The following is a 6,000-nucleotide window of genomic DNA, read 5'->3' on the forward strand; positions in this document are numbered from 1 at the left end:
AGAGACTCCTAAGCTCTGATTGGATCTCCACTTCACATGCTGTAATCTGGAAATGCTCCCCAGGTATTAAGCTGGGTCACCTGTAGAGCTCACTTTGCTTATTTCCCTTTCTCAGGCATTACTATCCTACAGTGCCAGTTGTCCAATTTCTGAAAACGGTTGTTTCATATATTTTATCCATTTTTAAAAATTGTTTAAGGGGAGAGGTTAAATCCAGTTTTTGTTACTCCTTCTTGCCTGAAAGCAGAACTGTGTTCACTGAACGTTGAGGCCCATTTTGTACTGATACTGCTTTTTCACAAACTCCTGTCTCAGTGTTCTGCCTCTGATCCACTTTTCCCCATTTTTTTCTGGGTATTTGAATTTTCTGCTTAGATTCCAGTTTGGTTCACTTTTCTGACCCGTTATCTCTGATCAGTTCAGCTGAGGGTTTCATGCACTTGTTCTTTTTCCTGAATCTTTCCTCTGACTTCTTCAGCAAGTCCTGTGTCCTTTGCTGTGGGTGGAATTAGGACAATTATACATTTAAAAATTCTGTAATATGATCTGTAAACATAAAAATTTGTTTTGATTTTTTTCTTTGACTGCTAGTGAGGCTGTTTTTTCCCCGAAACATATACTGTTTATATTTCTCCTTTCATGAATAGACACTACCTATTTTCAATTTTTTATTTCTTTTACTCTGTCCCAGAGGTTCCACATTGAAATCTTTAGTTCGTACTCTACTTTGGATAGATTTATGGGGCAATTGGTCATGCCAAATCCCAATGCTCTCTCTTTCTCTCTCTCTCTCTATAGCAAAAGGGGATCTACTTTCAGATGAAGGAGTTTTCTGCCTTGAAGTCTGCTTAGAGAGGTTTTTGTTTTAGTTTGAAATATTCCATGCTAGAAAAAAAAAAAGCATTAATTATTGATTTTTCTTCCTACGATCTTACCACTCAAGAGCAAATGCCAGGAACAATGCCTAATCCCTGAACTTGATTTCTTTTAATTAATTTTGGTTCTGAGAGTATATTGGCAGCTCAGTCTAAATGAAAGGAGATGAAAATATATCATGTAACATATCCAACATATTAAAAAGTGATTAATGGAGGATCTGTTATTGAAGTCTTTTGGGAAGAACTGATGGATGAACTGAGAACAACTGGGAACTTTACTAACTGTAGTTTCAGAATTCACGCACTGGCCTAAATCTTATCTGAGGGATGTTAGTGGATTTATTGGTGTGGAACAAGTCATTGCAGTAGCATTGCTCAAAGCTGCCCTTCATGGTGATATATATGAACGTTATCATCTTTATGACTGTTTTTAATTTGGTATCATATTAGGGTCAGTTTCTACTTTTTTGTTATGCAGTGATTTGAACTCCTGATAGATTTTGATCATATCTATAACATACAATTTAACAATCTCTTCTGTAATTCCAAAAATAATATTTTCCCCTGTTAGTGCCTTTATACACTGAAATTATTTTCTGAGATAACAATTGTCATGCAATCTTCCCAGCTTGTATGCTGGTTTCATACAATGTTAAGATTGGGCAACTTCAATTCTCATCTACATAACTGTGTATAGTTCCCTAGTGATGCCTTATCTCTATTGATATTTTACATGTTGTTTTTTTGGTGGGGGCTAGGGAGAGCAAGGTGTCAGTTCATAACACACCTTTCTTGTCCTTCCAGTTGGAGAGTTAGATCCGGTAGTAAGATAGTTGGAGATCAGTGGATTGTGTCAGCTCTATTACTGATAAACAAAATTGGAGCATGTGAGATTCATGCCTTGGCTAAGAGAGTTTATTAAGACTTTAGCCCTGAATAGACAGACGTTATATCCACTGCCCCTACAGTCTTTGACATAGCAGAAAAAATGCAGGTCTTCTTTAGATGAGAACCCCTTCCATTTGGTCAGGAAGGTAATTAGGAATAGACAAGGTAGAATAAGATGGAGAGAACCATGGTAGTTCTAGTCCGAGGGCTGCTAATTACCAGCAGTTACTTCATCTCCATATTCTCAGTTTCCTTATCTGTGAAACAAGCATAATACTACCTGCTCATCTTACCTGACTGATGTGAAAGTTTGATAACATAATACACATGAGAGTGCTTTATAAAAAATGAAGTTATTCTTAAACGTGTTTCCAGTAGTCAATTATTGCTATATGACAAAAATGTGCTTGGGGAATATAATCGTAATATAAATAATAATAGCTACCCTTTATGTATGCGTTTCCATATCAGGCCACTGTGCTAGGGGCTTTAAATGTATTCTCTCCACATTCTCTTTACATATATGAGGTCAGACAATTAAGTTCGCGAACTCATCCTAGAAACAGTGCTACATACCTCATTGCTGAATATCATACAGTCACCTTCAAAGTACTCCCCTTGGGAAGCTATGCACCGATGCCAGCATCTAATCCACCCTTCAAAGCATTGTTGGAACTCTTTATCTGGAACGGCCTTCAGAGCTGTCATTGTATTATCTTTGATGTCCTGAATGCCATCAAAATGTCTTCCTTTCAATATTTCCTTTACCTTTGGGTAAAGAAGTCATTGGGGGCCAGATCAGGTGAGTAGGGAGGGTGTTCCAATACAGTTATTTGTTTCCTGGCTAAAAACTCCCTGACAGACAGTGCCCTGTAAGCTGGTACTTTGTCTTGATGCAAGAACCATGAATTGTTGGTGAAAAGTTCAGGTATTTTCGAGTAACTTTTTCAAGCAGCCTTTTCATCACTTTCAAATAGTAAACTTGGTTAACTGTTTGTCCAGTTGGTACAAATGCATAATGAATAATCCCTCTGATATCAAAAAAGGTTAGCGACACTGTGGCAACAAGTTCGTGAACTTGTCAGACCTCATATTCTCTTTAATTGCTTTTTCTATTTTTTTGTATCAATTCTCCATAAAAATTATAACTGCAAGTTATTCTTTTCCTCAGTTTACAACTTGAGAGTTCACAATTTTTCTCCCAAATGAATGTAAGTTTTTTTACTTTAACTTTTTGCAAAACTTTGCAAGAATTTCTTGCTTTTGCTTCTTAGAAAAGGAAATATGTCAACCATAGATCTTCTACACAAGAGCAAAGGGGGACAGAATCTTACTTTAAGTCTTCTCATGTCTAAGGCTTCCACTGAAAATGAAAGTGCCAGTAAAATGTGTAAGAAGTGGGTTCAGGGAGCCAGCAGGCTGGAGGAGAGAGGTCATGGTCGGTGTGTCAACATATACTCAGTAAAAGCCAAGAAATCGTTCTCCTCCGTCTGCCTCCTTTGCTGTTTCTTTTGCTCTCTCTCCCTGTCCTCCACTGGAATCGCGTAGGGGATGATTCTCATTCTGACACTGAAGGCAGGGCGCAGTGCTGAGCCTGGCACTACACTCAGCTTCCGTCCTGCTCACTGCTCATCTCTGCTTGCTTCCCCTCCCCTCCTCTGCCCGGCTCTCTTCTCAGACTTGGGCCCCAGGTTACACTGCACAGAAGGGTAGGGCGACCTCTTCCTTCTCCACTGTGTTTGGGGAACTTAAATAAGAGTAGATGCACTCCATTCTGGCTTTGCCTCATTAAGAGTTCTCTGTGGATTAATTCCCAAGGGATCGAATCTCGTTACTTTCCTATGGAAAAGTAAAATTAGTGTAAAGTAACAAGGAGCCAGATTAATGTGACCCCAGGAAATAATCCATAAAAAACACATGAGGCCTTTAGCAGGCTGTAAATTGGATTTCAGACAGGGTGAGGGGAGGGGGAAGAATCAAGTTAAAAACACTCCGTTTGTAATGAATAGAGCTAATATTTTAGCACTTTGAAATAGAAGAAAACACCAGAGTAAATAACTCTGAGAGCCCAATGGCAATATTTTCTAACGCATAAATAATTGAAACTGTGATTATACTCTTAACTAAATTTTTCTTGCTTTGTGGCTGCTGGGAAGGGTATTGTTCATTAAGCATCAGAGAACTCTAAATCTAAAGAACAAAGGAGAAGGGAAGGCAGAAGAAAGAGATGGGAAAGAAAAATCAGTTGTCCAGCTTAGTCTGTAGTCAGGATTCAGTGGTCTTGGTACTTTGGCAGCAAAGCAGTCTGCTGCAAAGCCTGAAAAGCAAATAAACAGCTGATTATTAGGTCCATATAGTGTTTTTCTGAGATAAGGATAAACTGCCTCCATGGTTTGGAGGCAGGCTGATGGATACCAATTTCTCTCTCTCTTCCTTCCTTCCTTCCTTCCTTCCTTCCTTCCTTCCTTCCTTCCTTCCTTCCTTCCTTCCTTCCTTCTTTCTCAGTGGCAGGAAAGAAGAAGTGACAGGCACTCAGTAGTTGTACCTAACAATCCTGTGTCATCAGGTTGGTAAGAAAGGATTCCATGGATAGTTCAGAGAAATAGAAAAAACAGTCTTAAAACTTATGCAGAACCACAAAAGACCTTGAATAGCCAAAGCCGTCTTTAGCAAGAACAGAGGTGGAGGCATCACACTTCCTGATTTCAAACTATAGTATAAAACTATAGTAATCAAAACAGTATGGTGCTGGCATAAAAACAGACACATAGATCAACTGAACAGAATAGAGAGCCCGGAAATAAACCCACACACATACTATCAGCGAATCTTCAACAAAGGCGGCAAGACTACACAATAAGGAAAGGACAGTCTTCAATAAACAATGCTGGGAAAAGTGGATATCCACATGTGAAAGAATGAAATTAGACTCTTATCTCATACCATAAACAAAAATTAACTGAAAATAGATTACAGACTTGAATGTAAGACCTGAAAGTATAAAACTCTGGAGAAAAAAATGTTCTTTGACATTGGTCTTGGCAATGATTTTCAGATATGACACCAAAACAGAGGCAAGAAATGCAAAAATAAGCAAGTGGGATTACATTAAACTAAAAAGCTTCTGTTTAACAAAGGAAACAATCAACAAAATTAAAAGGCAACCTTTAGAATGGGAGAAAATATTTGCTAACCATATCAAATAAGGAGTTGATATTCAAAAAAACATAAGGAACTCCTGCAATTCAATAGCAAATAACCCAATTTAAAAACAAGCAAAGGGCGGGCCTGTGTAAACATTTCTCTAAAGAAGACATACAAATAATTAACAGGTATACAAGTATGAAAACTTTCTTACCATCACTAGTCAGCAGGAGGATGTACAAAGTGTGATCACAAAATTTGGTGAATATTTAAATAAAAAATGTATTACAGTAAAAGACATTGCCATTAATCCCCCTCAAAATACTCCCCCTCCCATCAAACACACTTATCCCATCATTCTTGCCACTTTCTGAAGCAGTTCTGGAAGTCCTCTTTCGTGAGTGTCTTTAGTTGCAGTTGCACTGTCGTGGTTGCCTCGATGTCCTGAATCAATTCAAAATGTTTACCTTTCATGGTCAGTTTGACTTTGGGGAAGAGCCAGAAGTCTCACAGTGCCAGATCCAGTGAATAAGGTGGATGAGGACATACCATGATGTTTTTATTTGACAGAAATTGCTGTACCAGAAGCGATGTGTGACATGGAGCATTGTCATGATGGAGGATGAAATAAAGACACTCACGAAAGAGGACTTCCAGAACTGCTTCAGAAAGTGGCAAGAACGATGGGAAAAGTGTGTTCAGAGTGAGCGGGGAGTATTTTGAGGGTGATAAATGGCAATGTGTCTTTTACTGTAATATTTTTTATTTAAACATTCACTGTATTGTGATCACACCTCCTAAGTCAAAGCCACAGTGAACTATCATGGCAGACCTGTTAGGATGGCTATTATTAAAAAAGTAAAAGGTAACAAAATGTTGATGAGGATGTGGAGAAAGAGAGCTGTTGGTAGGAATCCTTCCACAAAGGTCAAGGTTTGTTTTCTAGGCTACCTGGAGCCTGGGTGAACTGTGGACAGGATTTGTCGGTACCACCTGTTATCCAATGAGAGTCTGGGGCAGGGGATGGGAGGCAGGTTTCTTGTATCTAAAAGGACTGAAAACTCAGGGTCATCTACCCAGTCCTACCTCC

Source organism: Rhinolophus sinicus, linkage group LG12, assembly GCF_036562045.2.
Source record: "Rhinolophus sinicus isolate RSC01 linkage group LG12, ASM3656204v1, whole genome shotgun sequence".
Classification (NCBI taxonomy): domain Eukaryota; kingdom Metazoa; phylum Chordata; class Mammalia; order Chiroptera; family Rhinolophidae; genus Rhinolophus; species Rhinolophus sinicus.